Raw genomic sequence first — 18,418 nt, forward strand, 5'->3', positions numbered from 1 at the left:
GGGTGTGTGTTGGGGTGGGGGGTTCAGGGAGAGGGCTGAGTGTGTGTTGGGGTGGGGGGGTTCAGGGCAGAGGGATGGGGCTGTGGGGGTACAGAGCAGAAGGCTGAGTGTGTGTTGGGGTGGGGGGTTCAGGGCAGAGGTGCTTGGCTCATGGGGGTGCTCTTAGGGCAGGGGGCTGGAAGGGATATGCCCTGTTCCACCCCCTTCCCCCAGGCTCCATCCCTACCTCTCTCTGCGTCCAATACGGAGCTGCGTGCACGCTGCCGCTCTTCCCCCTCCCCCTCGCTAGGGCCATCAGCTGATTGGCCAGGGAAGGAGTGGAGGCGGGGCAGGAAAGCACCACGCTGGGGTCAGAAGTGGTGGAGGGGGGAAGCTTGGCTGCCGCAGAACCAAGCTTCTGCCTCCTGCCCCCGCAGGGGAGAGCGGTGGGACTGAGTGGGGCTGGAGGCCGGGACCGCAGAAGGGAGCTGCGTGCCACTCAGAATTGGCTCGTGTGCAGTGTTTGGCACGCGTGCAGTAGGTTGCGGACCCCTGTATTATTATCACACATTTCAATTTTATCTAAAGAGAATTGAGAACTGGAGGAATTGTAATTCCTAATCTGTCTCTAATGTCAAAATGTGAAGGATAAAAAGTTTTGAAGGCAATAACAACCGGTTAATGCAAGTATCTACTCACTGTAAGAATTCTCAGTCTATTTCTGATTCATACTCTCTAACAGTGATTTGGATATCATGGCCAGAAAAATGTGATGGGTCTACAGACAAGATATGAAGAACAATTTCCCAGAAGCCAGTGTCCTAATTTTCTCTGCATTTTCCTTACAACTCTGTAGTAAGTGATATAATCTTTTCAGTTCTGCTCAGTTAGTAGTACAGTAACTCCTCACTTAAAGTCATCCCGGTTAATGTTGTTACATTGCTGATCAATTAGAGAGCATGCTCGTTTAAAGTTACGCAATGCTCCCTTATAATGTAATTTGGCAGCTGCCTGCTTTGTCCACTGCTTGCAGGAAGAGCAGCCCCTTGGAGCTAGCTGGTGGGGGCTTGGAACCAGGATGGATCGACAGCCCCCATCAGCTCCCCACTCCCCTAAATACCCCGTGCGGCAGCTGCCCAGCTGACTATCAATTGCCGGGCCGGCAGTTCAGCTGTCCCTCCCCCCACTGCCATGTGCTGCTCCTGCCCTCTGCCCTGGAGCTTCTCCCAGGATCCACCTACTTGCTGTGCGGGCAGGGGAGGGTGGGAAGAGGGTGAGGAGGGGGGCTGTCAGGGTGTCCCCTTCCCCCTGCCCCCCCGCTTACCCCATCTTCCATAGAGCAGGGGGGAGACACGACAGGGCTCAGGACGGAGGGAGCTTCCTGACAGCAGCTGCTGTCTCAGCTTGCTGATCTACTTAAAAAGGCAGGGTACTTAGAGTGGGGTCAGCGTACTTAAAGGAGCAATGCGCATCTCTCACACACACACACACACACACACACACACACACGGTGTGTGTCTCTATCTGCCATGCTGTCTCCCCTACCTCCATTAGTGCTACCTTGTAGCCTCATACTCTACATTAACGAGTTAACCCTTGAGAGCTCAGGCAATTGCTAGTTCATCATTTAGCAGTAAGGCATTCCCTGGGAAATATCCCACCCTCTGACTTCACCACCTCAACCAAGCTTCACAATCATCATCACTGTGTACCAGTATTAAATTGTTTAAATCAATCACAATCTCTCTCTCTCTCTCTCTCTCTCTATATATATATATATATATAATTATAATTCTTATGGGGAAATTGGATTCACTTAACATCATTTCGCTTTAAGTTGCATTTTTCAGGAACATAATTACGTTAAGCGATGAGTTACTGTACTATATTCAAAGTAGCCCGTTCATTTCAATATGACTATGTGTAGAATAACGTACTACTAAATGTGACCATGGGTGGCAGAATCAGGCCCTACATTACTTAAGTCCTCAAAACTTGCTTACCTGAAGTCCTTTATCTTCATACTGGTGCAAATTTGGAAAGCCATTCTTTCCTTCTTACTCTAAATTCAAGTTAGCTCAGTCACTGGTTCCAAGGTTCACTTTTATCTTCACATCCAGTTCTTCTCTATTGTCAAGAAATAGATATAGGATAACTTCTGAGAGCTTGGAGTTTCTACTTTCTGGATTTGAAAATTATTTTCTAGTATTTTAGGAACTTTTTTGATAAAGTATGTTTAGCTATATTTTTAATGAAAAGATATCTGAGTATTTAATATCTCCCAAAGAGTACAGTACTCAGCAACTCTCTTCAATACATAGTAGGTTGTCAGCACTTGACATCAGTGGCAGATTAGCCACTAGGCTGACGGGGCCCATGCCCAGGGTCCCCAGCCAACTGGGGGGCCCATGCCCAGGGTCCCCAGCCAACTGGGGGGCCCAGAAAAAATGGGCACCCCCATGCCCTGACCCCGCTCTGCTTATCTTAGGGGGGCCAGAGGGTTTTGTCATTCCCGTGCTGCGTTCTCCCCCTCCCCCCAGCATGTTTCAGATCACAGGGAACGGACAGAGCAGCTTTTCCCCTGTGCTCTGGGTCCTGCCTCAACAGCTGGACACCACCTCCTGGGTCACAGGGCCCGCCTTTTTCCTCTACAACCGTGAGTGTGGGGGGGGGGGAGGAGAAGAGAAGGAGATACAGGAATGAGTGGGGGGGAAGCAGGAGCCCAGCATGTGGCATTCCCTGGGCAGCAGTAGCCTCAGCAGGGAGGAAGCCACAGCAGCACCACACCAGGGACATCACTGCAGCAGCCGGTGCAGGAGTGGTTGCCAGCAGCAGCTGGGGCTCCTGCGTTACGCTGTCTTGTCCCCCCCAGCACCAGCAGCCCAGGTAGCACCGTAGGTGGAAAGCGAGAGCCAGTGAACCAAGGGGACTGGCTTCAGCGTGCACGGGCAACGCTTTGCCCCGCCAAATATAGCGGTCAAACTACACCTATGGTCCCAGGACTGGAGGAGCTCTAGCTCTCTGCTGCGGACTCAGGGCTGCAGAAGCTCTGCCCACTGCGGCCCAGGGCCATGGCAGGGGTGAGGGTGGGAGACAGAGCTTCTCAGGTCTTGGGGCTAGGTGTGTGTGTGGGGGGAGGCATAATGGGCTCATTGTGTGTGGAACAGGGCGAGATGGCAGGAGGAAGGGGCAGAATGGATGCGTCTTTTTTTTTTTTTTTTTTTTTTTTTTAAACAAAATCATCCAAAGCAAAGACCTTGGTGGTGATGGGGGACTTTAACTACCCAGACATTTGTTGGGAAAACAACAGCAGGGCACAGATTATCCAATATATTCTTGGAATGTATTGGAGAATTTTTTATTTCAGAAGGTGGAGACAGCTACCCAGGGGCGAGGCCGTTCTAGATTTGATTGACAAATAGGGAGGAACTGGTTGAGAATTTGAAAATGGAAGGCAGCTTGGGTGAAAGTGATCATGAAATGATAGAGTTCATGATTCTAAGGAATGGTAGGAGGGAGAACCGCAAAATAAAGACAATGGATTTAAAGAAGGCAGACTTCAGCAAACTCAGGGAGTTGGAAGGTAAGATCCCACGGGAAGCAAGTCTAAGGGGGAAAACAACAGAAGGCAGTTTTTTTCAAAGAGACATTATTAAGGGCACAAGAGCAAACTATCTCACTGCGTAGGAAAGATAGGAAGTATGGCAAGACACACCCTGGCTTGAGCAGGAGACCTTCAATGATCTAAAAAAAAAAAAAAAAAAGAGTCCTACAAAAAGTGTAAACTAGGTCAAATTACAAAGGATGAATATAAACAAAAAACACAAGTATGTAGGGACAAAATTAGAAAGGCCAAGGCACAAAACAAGATCAAACTAGCTAAAGACATAAAGGGTAACAAGAAAACATTCTACAAATACATTAGAAGCAAGAGGAAGACCCAGGACAGGGTAGGCCCGTTACTCAGTGAATGCCAGTGAAAATGAGGTAGGATCAGAAGAGGCTAAAATATGGAAAGAACAAGTTAAAAATTAGTTGGACAAATTAGATGTCTTCTATTCAACAGGGCCTAATGAAATGCATCCTAGAATAGTCAAGGAGCTGACATCTGAGCCATTAGTGATTATCTTCGAAAAGTCATGGAGGAGGGGAGAGATTCCAGAAGACTGGAAAAGGGCAAATACAGTGCCCATCTATAAAAAGGGAAGTAAGGACAACACAGGGAATTACAGACCAGTCAGCTTAACTTCTATACCCAGAAAGATAATAGAGCAAATAATTAAGCAATCAATTTGCAAGGATCTAGAATAAGGTGAAAAGTAACAGCATAGATTTGTCAAAAACAAATCGTGTCAAACCAGCCTGATAACTTTCTTTGACAGGGTAACAAGCCTTGTGGATAGGAGGGAAATGGTAAACGTGGTATATCTTGATTTTAGTAAAGCTTTTGATACTGTACTGCATGACCTTCTCATAAACAAACTAGGGAAATGCAATCTAGATGAAGCTACTATAAGGAGGGTGCAAAACTGGTTGGAAAACCATTCCCAGAAAGTAGTTATCAGTGGTTCATAGTCATGCTAGAAGGGCATACCGAGCGGGGTCCCGCAGGGATCAATTCTGGGTCTGGTTCTGTTCAATATCTTCATCACTTATTTAGATAATGGCAAATAGAATACACTTATAAAGTTTATGGACCATACCAAGCTGGGAGGGGTTGCAAGTGCTTTGGAGGCTAGAATTAAAATTCAAAATGATCTGGACAAACTGGAGAAATGGTCTGAAGCAAATAGGAAGAAATTCATTAAGGACAAATACAAAGTACTCCACTTTAGAAGGAACAATCAGTTGCACACATACAAAATGGGAAATGACTGCCTAGGAAGGAGTACTGCAGAAAGGGATCTGGAGGTCATAGTGGACCACAAGGTAAATATGAGTCAACAGTATAATGCTGTTGCAAAAAAAGCAACCATCATTCTGGGATGTATTAGCAGGAGTGTTGTAAGCAAGACACAAGAAATAATTCCTCCGTTCTACTCAGCTCTGATTAAGCCTCCACTGGAGTATTGTGTTCAGTTCTGGGCACCACATTTCAGGAAAGATGTGTACAAACTGGAGAGAGTCCAGAGAAGAGCGACAAAAACAAATAAAGGTCTAGAAAACATGACCTATGAGGGAAGATTAAACAAACCCAATTTTTTCAGTCTGGAAAAGAGAAGACAGAGGGGACATAACCATTTTCAGGTATGTAAAAGGTTGTTACAAAGAGGAGGAAGAAAATTTTTCTCTTAACCTCGGAGGATAGGACAAGAAGCAATGGGCTTAAATTTCAGCAAGGGAGGTTTAATTCGGACATTAGGAAAAACTTCCTGTCAGGGTGGATAAGCACTGGAATAAATTGCCTAGGGAAGTTGTGGAATCCCCATCATTGGAGATTTTTAAGAGCAAGTTAGAGAAACAACTATCAGGAATGGTCTAGATAATAGTCCTGCCACAAGTGCAGGGGACTGGACTAGATGACCTATAGAGGTCCCTTCCAGTTCTAGGATTTTAATGGGGTGGGGCTATGGGCTGGGCCGCAGGCAGAAGGGGTGGAACGGGGTAGGGCTGTGGACAGAAGAGGTGGGGAGGGGTCCCCCACTTGCTGTGGCCCAGGGTCCCACAAAACCTTAATCCCTCTCTGCTTGACATGCTCAATAAAATAATAAAGAACCTTTCTTTGCCGGAATAATTTTTGACACATTAACCATTAATGAAAATTATCTGGATTTCTTTAGGTTATCCAATATCCTTATTGTGACCCTATTGGTCCTGTGGTAAATGAGAAAGTAAGCATTTTTTCTGTTAAGTGAATTCTTTTAAAAATTTCCACTGTTTTGAAATTAGACATTTTCTTTATGTGCCTAAATTGATCTCATGCCAAAAGGTTCCACTATTTATTTACATTATGACTCTCCAATCCCGCACCCCCACCTCCCGAAAATATACAACACACTGATTACTAAACCAAATCATACACAAATATTGTGGAAATACACACACACTGCCATGCATACATTCACTGTGTGTTATATAACAAAAATCAAATGTCAAAAGGCTCGTGTGGCAACCTGATTTCAGTTCTTTGAGGGGCTGGAGAAATGAACTAACACACAAATGTTGACATATGAAATACTTATATATTTTACACACACCGTTTACAAATGATCAATAGGAGATGGCAGTGGAGAAGGGCATTGACTGTTGGTAGACTACTGGCCAGGGAGAATAAGGCAGTGCATAACGGAGCTTGTCAACGTGTATAGGGGGCCAAGAAGACAAATTCCCTCACTGCATATATTAGGAATTATGTAGGAGGCTGTTCTCCTGTAAACCTTAGGAAATCCACAGGAAAGCAATTCCCTCCTATGAGTTTCCAAAGGTCAAGGAGACAATTCCTGGGTGCAGGTCCTTGCTTATCACACTGCCAATGAAACTCAAATTCACTTATCTGGCTGAGTTGCAAGGCACTCCTTTTAATAAAGGTTGCTTCTTCATCAGCTTCCCATATGAGGTGTTGAGCCACCATTCTCTTTTGAGCAGAATGGACACAATCAGTTATACACCTCAATAGTCATAAAATACACTATATGACAAATTAATTTGACAAAACTTATAAACATTGTAATATAAACAGAAATGGTTACAAGTATTCATAAATCAACCACTTGCATAATCATTAACTTAAATTGCCTATAACTGAGTCAATTTTAAATGTTCAAGCTTCAGAAATATCTTTGCTACATGGAATCAAAGTTACTCAAATTAAAAAAAAAAAAAAATGGGTGATTTTTAAATGCTTTTAATTAACAGATTTACCTGGAAATTCTCAGAACATTCTTCTCCAGATGTATAGCTCATACTCCTTCCAGAGAGACCAGACAATATTCTTTGTATAACGGGAAATTTAATTCGTTTTAAGTACAAATCTCAACACAACTTCAACTATAGAGTTCCATCATAATAATAATATTTGATAGTATTGAAATTATTCTAAATTCACTGTAAAATAGATTTTTTAAAATTTCATTAGCACTATGTTCTAGAATTATTTTATAATCAACCTTACCACAGAATTTAGTGTTACTTTGCTACAGAAATCAGGAAGCCTTGCCAAAGAATGTAGGTCTGATATCCACAGAGTAAGTGCAATGGACCTTGGGTGTAAGTGTAGTTGGTGAGAGGTCCAGGTTTAGCATCAGACTCAAAATCTGATGCTCTTTACATCAATGGAGCATTCCCAAAACATTTCAGGAAAATGGCCATGATTCATTTTCTATTTACAAATTGTGCCATTTCAGGTGGACAAACAAAATTTAACAAAATGACTTTAAAGGACAAAGGAGGAAAAATAAAAAACAAAACTTTTATCCTACCCAAAGTCAGCCCACTCGACTGCGCTCTATCCCCAACCAAGCAAAAGCCTAGGGAGAGGGCTTTCCAGAGTACCACCAAAAGATCAACAAATGTGGGCTCTGTCAGAACAGTAGGAGAAAAACATTCAAGGATGAAGAACCCTCCAACACCTGCCACCAGCTAGCTCCCAGATGTTTAAATCTATGGACTAGAAATAACTAACATGACTTCAGCTGCTTTGATGGTACATTGGTAGAGAGAGTCAGTCTCTCACATAGCTAGAACTGAAGCCATATGGACATAGGTATACTTTGTTTATCTGCTTTACAAACACAAAATTACAAACCATCTTAAATTAAAGCTTCCAGACCTACCCAGGATGCTTCAGGTCATCAAACCAGTCCTTTCAAATGCATTTTAGATTCCTACTTCAACAAAAATAATACATACTAAGAAAATATTTCTAGTTGGTTTTGTTTAGAGTCTTTCATGGCTACTAAACACTTGCTGAATGTTGCTTACCTGCACAGCAAGTCCAGGTGCTGTGAACAAAATGGTCTGAACACAGCTTCAAAGTTAGAATATTATTTTATTCAAGTGCTTCATCTATGGTAGCATGGTGTACTGTGATAATATTGCTTAATTCCTGTTAAATCCTTGAGTCAAGAGTAGAAAAATAATGGTGTTACAGTAATTATCTAGTTACAATAATCTAATTACAATGAAGGGAATACACACAAGTTAATCACCCAAGGACCACTACAAAATTTTAGCTTTCACCAAAAAAATCACTTTTATTGCCATTTTTACATAAATCACCCAAAGGCCCCCAAAAAGGTGAACTTAAATAGTTTATATCAATCCACCGTTTTTTATTTTTCCTTCTTTAACATATATATATATATATATATATATATAAATAAAGCTGTAGCTCCAGCTTGGGGAAAATTGTAATTATAATATTATAATTAGGTTACGAGAGAGTCAGTAATCCCATCTGCCTCCTTGCAAAAGGAAGAATGGAGAAACTGGTATTTTAAAATTAGGTATTAAAACAATCCACGCTGACAGCTATTACTTTGCCCATTGACCAATATGATGACAGAGCTTCACTTAGTATCGAATTATTAATGTGCAATTTTTACAGGTTTTGTTCTCCCAAGTTAATTAATTTAAGGTCATCTCCGTTCTGAAAACTAACTTCAAAAAAGGCACCATAGGATTGCATATTTGTCTCTGATTTCCAGGTCTCGTTTGATTAGTCTATATATAAAAAACTGCAAACTGACCCTAGAAACTGAAAGTTAAGTTCTGACAGTTTACAAATCCGAAACAGGATAAGTAATAGAAATTCTGCAAACTAAATTCTGTTCTCTATTTGAAACACAGAAATTGCCATACTAAGACAGACCAAGGTACATCTACGGCCACTATCCTGGATCTGGCAGGGCCCAATACAGATGGTTAAGAAAAGGTGCAAGAAAAAACTGCTTGGCAATTAGGACATATCTTTTCTTCCTAACATCTTGCAATGGGCCTATCTGGAAGCATGAGGGCTTTTTTGTGCTATAAAGTTTCACCCTATCAAATTTATCTGTACCAACTATTGTCTACAAGTTATGGGGCAGATCCTCAGCTGGTGTAGATCAGCATAGCTCCATTCATTTCAGTTCTTTTGATGTGTGAAACAATAGGATCTCATAGCTGCATTAGCTCTGCAGTGATAACAGGAGTAAAGACTTACTTTTGTCAATGAAGTAAGCAAATATGTACACGGGGCAGACACATGGAGTAAAATGTATTGCCTTATTCAATCAATTTGCAAAATAGACCCACATTTTAAATTACATAGTTCACTAGTGTCCTGTTTTAGCCTCAAAAGGGATCAAACTGGGTCAGATCACAATGGTTCTGAGAACTGATGTATTTTTCTTGAAGCTACCATTTTTGACTCCACAATCTAACCTTTAATTTTAAAAAAGTCTCTAGCCCATTCAAGTTCCAAAGATAGGTTAATTATTTAAGTTCAAATAAAAACCTGATAGTACAGAATCTGCAGCCATGCTGCTGAAAGAAGTCTGAACTCCCAGTTTAGTTCAAAGGAGTAAGTCAAGTCTAATGGTGAAAAAGCATTAACTATTGTGCAGCTAAGCAAAGCATGCAAGAAAGGAGTGTGACAACAACATTATGCAGATCTACAGAGAATGGAGTGTTTGGCATCAAGTGGGAGGCGCTGGTTTGTGAGTACCGTTACTTCATCTCCACCCACCCCCTTTAGACTCTTGATTATAATAAATATAGGCACTCAATAGACAAAAACATTCACCAGGAGCAAGCAACACAGCACATGTCACCACAGGAAAGGTTTCTTTTTGGATGGGGTCAGTAGCAGCAGCAAATATCCTCACTATTCCCATGATTTTATTCCCAGCAACAGGTCGGAGGTGAGGATTCTCTCTCTTAGGTCTGGTCTATACTACCCGCCTGAATCGGCGGGTAGAAATCGACCTCTCGGGGATCGATTTATCGCGTCCCATCGGGACGCGACAATCGATCCCCGAATCGGCGCTCTAACTCCACCAGCGGAGGTGGTAGTAAGCGCCGCCGACAAAAAGCGGCAGAAGTCGATTTTGCCGCCGTCCTCACAACGGGGTAAGTCGGCTGCAATATGTCGAATTCAGCTATGCTATTCACGTAGCTGAATTTGCATATCTTAAATCGACTCCCCGCTGTAGTGTAGATGTACCCTTAGTGGATACCAGTCTGAGGCTTTGGAGGATTTATTTTGCTTATCTTCTGCTCATGTACTTTACAATTTATTACAATAAACACAGGACAAAACAATAAGCTTTTATTTCGGAAGTACATATTATACAGCTCCATACTGGACTTGCAATTAATTTTCAAAAGAAAAAATTAATTTGCACAAAATCCCACTATCCATGAAAACGCTAATTACATTAGGATTAACGTGGATTTTCAGAATGCCAACCTAGAATGAACAGACAGTACTTGAGACACTATCTGAAACCTCTCATTTTTATACACTGTTCAAACTCAAAAGAGTGTTATATTCAGCTAAAAAACAAAAGACCATACAATAGAGAAGGCTTTTGGAGTGCATACTAAAGCCTTTTGAGACACACTAACGAATGCAAACAATCTAGAATCATTCTGATCACCTCCCCCCTCTCCCCCATTTCAAATGAACATGGTGGCTAATATACTTAAAACTGAGAACATTAAATATCTCACACTAGGATTCCAACTTTCAGAATATGCATTAAACTTGGAACTTCTCTATCATCTTCTGCTTTTACAGTCCAATTCCGATTCATCAGCCAGTCATCAGTGAATTGGTATGCAGAATAAAATTTATTAGCTACAGAGCATGAGTATACTAAATCAGGTTTAACTGTATTCAGATGTTTTATCCATTACTATCAATTGTACAAACAAAATAATCTTAAGTAAAGCTGAGAAAGTGTTTTATTTGTTCCTTCTAACAACTTCACTAAACTGGATTTATATTATACAATAAGCGTAAGGAACTGTTTATAATACATTAACAAATACAATGCCTTTCTAATTGCAACTGCAAGTCACAGAGTGGCCAAAAACTTCCATTTATAATAGGCCTGGGATATACTATACCTAACTCAGGTCTATCAAATATTTCCAGTTCTGCTGTGCAGCAGCTTGTGCTTGACACATCATAATCCAACAAGTTAAAACACGTTCAAAGTTACTTCATGTCACTACTACAAATATATTAAGGCCAAGAGGCACACCTATTATATGCTATTATTCAACTTAAGCTACTCTCCTGGTCAAAGATGAGGCAACCCCAGAGAATCACTTCTCTACAAACAAACAAAAGTTACAGTTTAGCATTCTTGGTGCAACTCTCAGGAGGGAGAGCAGAGACAGCATCTTGAAAAACAGGTGAATTGCTAGTCTGTTTCAGCAGCACTCTGGCCCCAGGATTTACCCTCACTGTAACTATCCTACAGGACAACCATACATTAGTTTAAATGTTTACTTTCAAATCAAGCAGTTCTAGGACTCCCTTTGTCCATTAATTCACCTTTATAAATCACAAAGAAGCCAACATTTGTTTTCAATATATATATATATATATATATAAAAAATATTGCTACATTATGGGTTGTTAAACAGTACTAACATTCACGGATAGTTGGCAAACCTGGTGACCTGTCATTTAAGAAAACACAATCACAAGAGTCAGAAACATGTCACTAAAAACTGTAAATTAATGACAAAAGTTTAAAGGAAATACTTGGCTAAAAAGCTTTGCAATAGGCTACGTCTCTTAATTCAACAAAATAGAACGCAACCAAATTTAACCACAACTGCTCAATTCTGTCTATGTACCCAAGGTCCCACTGAATTCAGTGTGCATTGTTTTTAAACTTATCTTGCTTTCCATTCATAACTACATATATAACTACAGCATTGCTGCAGGTGTCACTTACGTCTCTGCTACACTGTAAAAAAACTGTGTTGGGGGAAATGGCTTACAACACAGTAGTCCACAATTAACACGCAGTATGCCCTTGTACCATAAATGGGAATCAAATATTTTAGCTACAATCCAAAAACCAGTCCAAATTGTAACTATGTTCCTGACCACATCAAGTCCAAATACATGTTCAGGAACATAATTAAAATTTGGACTGGTCCCAGCTACACCACAAGACCAAAGTGTATTTAACTATTTCATGTTGTAATCAAATCCCGCAATACGTTGGTTAGAGGTTACCCAAGAATTCTGTAATAAATTTCAGACAAGTTCATATCCAGTAAGACTGTAAAATCCTTTTATGTAACTCATTTTATTTCTCCTTTACTGAGGCTATGTAACTAACAGCCAGATTTCAGAACCCACCAAAAAAAAAAAAAAGTCACTATGTGTATAAAATAATCTAGGGTGTAAATTTTTATTTGGGTACATAGGAATTACTTTAAAAAAACCTTTTAGTTTCTTAAGTGCAGAAACAAGCATTTTAATCAACCACAGTACATACTAAAACTAAAGGGTTAAACAGAAAATGTAAAACTGTAGGAAAGCCCAACTGAATTCAACAGTACTCTACTATTTACACACATTCTGTGAAAGAATCTGTAACAATGCATGTGGCCAGCTCTGGCAAACAACCAGAAAGCCAATCTAGTAGTTGCTTTATCAGGGGACACATCCTATCTCCAGCCAAGGAGGAAAATAAAAAACTACCCTCTTCAGTGCGTTGGAAGGGCATTTATGGACACAATGGAAGAAGCTAATGTAGAAAAAAAGGTTATTACATTTCTTTTTTAAAAGAAAATTAAAAAAAGACTTTCACACAGGAAAATGATAAAAGACAAACACCCCACATTATCTGTGGGTGATCACTTCACAAAGTGATCACATTATATCTGACCTATTAATCTTCCTCCTCAAACAAAAACTGAACACTTTCAAAAGACCAGTCTTGGAGCTTAAACTCATAATTTTGCTAGACACAAAAAATCATGGACTGAACAGAGACACTGGATTTATGCCTTATTACAACAAACCCACTAACAACCCCTTCCTAGCTGCTTTTCCCCCACTCTTTCCTCCCTATGACAGGAGGGGTGTTAACATGCCACTTCACCTTGAATGGTCCCTTGAAATGTGTTAACTATTTATGCTAAACAATTTGTTCAGCGTGTCACTGCTAAATACAAGATTTGAAGCTTGGTCTACTCTACAGACTTATGTTGGTATAGCTACATCGCTCAGGGGGTGTAGAAAATCCACACCCTTGAGTGACGCAGTTACACCGACCTAAGCCCCGATGTAGATCGCATTATGTCGATGGGAGGGCTTCTCCAGTCAACATAGCTACCACCTCTCTGGGAGATGAAGTACCTACACTGACAGACCTTCTCCTGTTGGCATAGTCAGTCTTCACTAAGCGCTGCAGCGCTAGATAGATAGAACAAACCTGAGTTAGGCTATGTCTACACTACAACCTATGTCGGCAAAATTTATGTTGCTCTGGAGCGTGAATATTTCACCCTGAGCAATATAACTGACACCAACATAAGCATTTGTGTGCACAGTGCTACGTCAGTGAGAAAGTTTCTCCTGCTAACACAGCTTATGCCGCTCATGAAAGTGGTTTTTTTATGCCAAGGGGAGAGCTCTCTCCCATCGGCATACCGTGTCTTCACCAGATGTGCTCAGGGCCGGCTCCAGGCTTTTGGCCGCCCCAAGCAGCCAAATAAAAAAAAAAAAAAAAGCTACGATCGTGATCTGCGGCGGCAATTTGGTGGAAGGTCCTTCGCTCCGAGCGGGAGTGAGGCCTTAGACCGGAAGAAGAGCTATGTGTAAGCTCAAAAGCTTATGTATCTCACCAACTGAAGTTGGCCCAATAAAAGATATTACCTCACCTACCTCGTGTCTAGGAAATTATCAGTTCACTTGCAAAGGCATCTTACAGGTGCCTTAAAAACATATATCCACTACATAGCTATTACACCTCTACCCCGATATAACGCTGTCCTCAGGAGCCAAAAAAATCTTACTGCATTATAGATGAAACCGCATTATATTGAACTTGCTTTGATCCGCCGGAGCGCGCAGCCTCCCCCGCTCCCCCAGAGTACTCCTTTACTGCATTATATCCGAATTCATGTTATATCGGGGTAGAGGTGTACAAGCAGTCTTCCCATTCTTCATGTCTGTCTTATTTTAGGAAGTAGAGGCAAAATCCACCTGTACAAAGGAAAGCTACTTTCCCCCATTCCGTTATCTGGTACAGAACATTTGTATTTATTGAAAAAACTTAAGTCAAATCTACCTTAGCAGGCAGCGCTATAATTTGCATTCAAAACTCTGCATTGCAGGAATTACATAGTCTTTCGTAAAAAAGAACAGGCTTCAATGTCTGAAATCACTGTACAGAGGCAACTTTGCTGTCCATATTCATTTGTATCATATCATGACTATTTTAAGTTCTAAAATCTATAAATAAATAAAAAAACAACATTCTACTGTTGACTCCTTGAACAACTTAGAACCACAAAAAACAAGCCAGTCAGAAATAACTGCAATTAATCACCCACAGTTATGTCTATGGAAACACTAAATTATTAGGATCATCAGAGAATGCAGACACTGTTTAACTATACACTGTGGAACAGATCTTCAAAACAATCAGAAGGTTCTGTTCTCAATTCCACTCAGCTAAACTTTTTTGAAATGTGGGCTTTGAGATTTGTTAAAATTTCCAGGCAAAAATATATTAATACCTGACAATCAAAAAAACTTTCACACTATTCTAAAGCTGCAGAACCTGGACTTCCCTAGGGCTTGTTACTTACAGCAGTTCTCAGAGGAGTATCATGACTCCCAGATTAAAAGAAAATTTTCTGCTTCTACGGGGTTTTATAACTGGTACTATATGTTGCTTTATATTCATAAATCTCAAAATAAAAAGATACCAGAGGATGCATCAAGTTTCCTTTTCAAAATATATTCAGGTCATCTTTTTAGTTTATATTCCTTTGCTACACAAAGCAGCTCATCTTTGCCACATTTCTACTGTCTAGATTTAACATGCAACCATAGTGACATCTTATCTAATCCCATCTCATAGGTGAAAATCTGAGTGCAACTGCACATGCAGCCTTCACAACTTCCTTTACCCCTTCCAGCTATGCACCATAAAACCATACTCTATGCTTCAGTAGCCAAAATGTCTGTATGTGTCATTTTTAAATCAATTTTGAATTCTTACCCTGTTCCTTATTTCTCCTAGATACTTGTATGTTAATCTGATTTCTTGAGGTTTCTCTTCTTCCTGCCAGAATCAATACTAAGTCAACTTCAAAAGAGTAATTCCATCTGCAGATTTTTAAAACATGGATTTTATTTTGTAGCACAATTTACCAGAGACTGAAACATCCCTCCCTCCCAACAAAAACGCAATTTCCAAGCAAGGAATTTGTTTTCAGTAACTCAAAATTGGAATGGATAGCCATTTCACTGTGTGTGTTACTTAGGAAGAGCAAGCCAAATAACTGAATTAATTTTCATACAACTCAACCCAAAATCTGGTCCTGCCATCTACTTTAATATTCCTCCCTGCCCCACCCACCCGGACACAGCCACACACACGCCCCGCAGCTGCAGCTCAACTCCCCCATGGCTGAAGTCCATAACATTTTGTTCAGAGTTACGGACAACATCCATTCCTGAGGTGTCCGTAACATTGAGGTTCTACTGTACTGTGATTGGAAAGAGTTTCTGTTTGTATTATTAACATTGCTCCAAAGCCCTAGAGGATGGCAGGTGGCCTTATGTTTCTATTTTTTATCTTCAAACACTGCAACCTACAACTTTAAACCTTGAAAAAAACAGTTACCTACCTCTCGTAACTGTTGTTCTTCGAGATGTGTTGTTCACATCCATTACACATTAGGCGTGTGTGCGATGCACACACGCACGTCGGAAACTTTTTCCCTTTGCGGCTCCCGTCAGGCTGGCAGGGGAGCCCCCGCCAGAGTGGCACCTCCACGCTGGTGCATATACACTCCTGCCGACCCGACCCCCCCCTTCAGTTCCTTCTTGGCGGCGTTGGAACAACTCCTTATCTCTCGCTTGCGAGTGATCCGCTAGCACAGTTATCTGTAGTTAGCAGTTCAGTCATGAATAGTTCACAGTGACCTGTTTCAAAACCAAACTTCCATGAAGCCTTCCTTTATCAAATACTAGATATTTAATGCGTGCAAATACATTAAAATTAATTAGATATTTGTAAAGCACTTTAAGCTTGGAAAGTTCTGTAAGAGTGCAGTGTTAATCCAGAATACTACCTCTGAGTTGAATGTGAACTTCAAAATGAAATTGTTCAGCTGTTTTTTAAGAAAATGCTTCACAAGCCAACATTTTTCACCTATCATACTACATTAAATCAGACTAGGAAATACTATTGGTGGTTTAGAGATTCTTCATGGCCCAGGAGTTGTAGTTCTCAAATACTGTCTATGTAGGTTCTTAACATAGTATCTGGGTACCTTGGGTAATATCTGGGTACCTTGGTTTCATCTAGTATTTCAATAAAAGTTTTTGGAAGCTGACAGAATTGGTGACCAGGCCAAAAATGGAAGAAATGTGGGAATTAAAAACAAAACACAAAATAATGGTTAATTTGGTGCTGTCTTTAATGATCTAAAGTTGTAGGTTCTTCTTCGAGTGATTGTTCACGTCCATTACACATTAGGTGTGCGCGCGTCATGTGAACGGACTTCAGGAACTTCTTCCCTTAGCGGCTCCTGTCAGGCCGGCAGGGGAGCCTCCGCTGGTGCATATACACCCCTGCCGATCCAACCCCCCTTCAGTTCCTTCTTGCCAGTGACTCTGACAGAGGGGAAGGAGGGTGGGAGGTGTAATGGATGTGAACACCACATCTCGAAGAACAGTTACGAAAGGTAGGTAACCGTTTTTTCTTCTTCGAGTGATTGTTCACGTCCAGTACACATTAGGTGACTCACAAGCTTACCATAGGAGGAGGGTAGGAGTCATGGAACAATTGATTGGAGAACAGCCCTGCGGACCGCCACATCATCTCTGGCCTGCTGATTGACTGCGTAATGGGCTGTGAATGGGTGCACCGATGACCAGGTGGCTGCTTTACAGATCTCCTGGATCGGGACCTGCGCCAGGAAAGCTGTTGAGGACGCTTGGGCCCTAGTCGAGTGAGCCGTGATCGGTGGGGCTGGCATCTTGGCGAGCTCATAGCACACACGGACACAGTCCTCAATCCACGATGATACACGCTGTGCCGAGACCGGAAGCCCTTAGATAAAGCCTGCCTAAGTAGTTAACTGAGTTGACAGGTCTGATTTTAGGATAGTGACCTGCATGATCGACTTCAGAAAGCATAACAATGGTCCAGACCCAGGTCAGTGCAGTACAAACCTGTGGGAGGGATTTCTCTTAAGGAATTAATTGACAGAAGCTCCAAAATCCCATCAAAAGCTATGTTTTGAAAAGTTGGTAAGAGAGCAACATGGAGTAAAACAAGGAAGTTTTTTAAACCCTACACATTCCCAGTGCAAACCGAAATAGAATTGCAGTAGCAGCTATTAAGTTCACTATGGCACAACAAAAATGAATCACCCGGCTGTAGAAAAAGCACAGGATACAGAAGCATCACAGTTCTATTACCCCATTGTAAGGTTCTCTATCGGCATGACAAGAAAAGAGGGAAAACATCCATCCCCATCCTTCTATATTACTGGTTCAAAATCTATGATTTTTTCAGTTCAAACTCAGACTACTTTGTTTTATAATTGAATTTCACACTTGCTTTGACACATGAACCAGAATAATGAATGTATACCATTTTTACATGAGACTTTTACACACACTCCCCCACACAACCTAATGGGCCCTTCAACGATATCAGAACTGAAGGGCATTACGACACCACAGTACAGAATCTACTGTAAACTTTCCATCTGAGTTTACAAAGGGTTGGAATGTGTTTCAATTTGGAATATATGTTCTGTTAGTAGTAATTTGTACTTCCCCTTTCTCACCTCTGAGGAAAGATTTCACAATATGTCATGATCAATATATCATAGTCAAGCTATCAGCAGTCATACCATTCTATGGTAATATCTTAATAGCAGATCTTAAGCAATGAAGCTATGCTATTACAGGCCTGACTCACCTCTTGTCATCTGTTAATTTCTCCCCTCTTCCCAGAGGTCAACCAACCAAGCCAGTTAATTATTGCTTGGTCTAAGAAATAACTGCTTCCTAGCAAAGATTCACATACAGCAGAACCTCAAAGATACAAACAACAGAGTTATAGACTTAGGACATCATCAATCGGGCAGCAGCGGAGACCCAAAAAACCGCACGCACGCACACAAACCAGCAAACACTGTACCGCTTTGGGCTTTAGCTCTTGGGATCACAGCTTCAGACACGGGTGGGAGGTTGGGGCTGCAGCTGAAGGGTGGGGGCAGTCAGGGTGAGCTG

At 41.3% G+C, this 18,418-nt stretch overlaps 1 protein-coding gene across 7 annotated transcripts in view; it reads right to left on the bottom strand.

Annotated features, from left to right (window-relative positions):
* The window catches only part of SIPA1L1 (signal induced proliferation associated 1 like 1), a 378,635-nt gene that overhangs the window by 325,450 nt on the left and 34,767 nt on the right, over positions 1-18,418 (bottom strand). Inside the window, exon 1 of one of the 7 annotated variants that reach the window (XM_034769294.1) lies at positions 1,983-2,106. The exons of the other annotated variants lie outside the window; for them this stretch is intronic. The gene's annotated coding sequence lies outside the window, so the exon portion shown is untranslated. Of the gene's footprint in view, positions 1-1,982; positions 2,107-18,418 lie in introns of those variants that run through there. 7 annotated transcript variants of the gene reach the window in all.

Source organism: Trachemys scripta, chromosome 4 (genome assembly GCF_013100865.1).
Source record: "Trachemys scripta elegans isolate TJP31775 chromosome 4, CAS_Tse_1.0, whole genome shotgun sequence".
Lineage (NCBI taxonomy): Eukaryota > Metazoa > Chordata > Testudines > Emydidae > Trachemys > Trachemys scripta.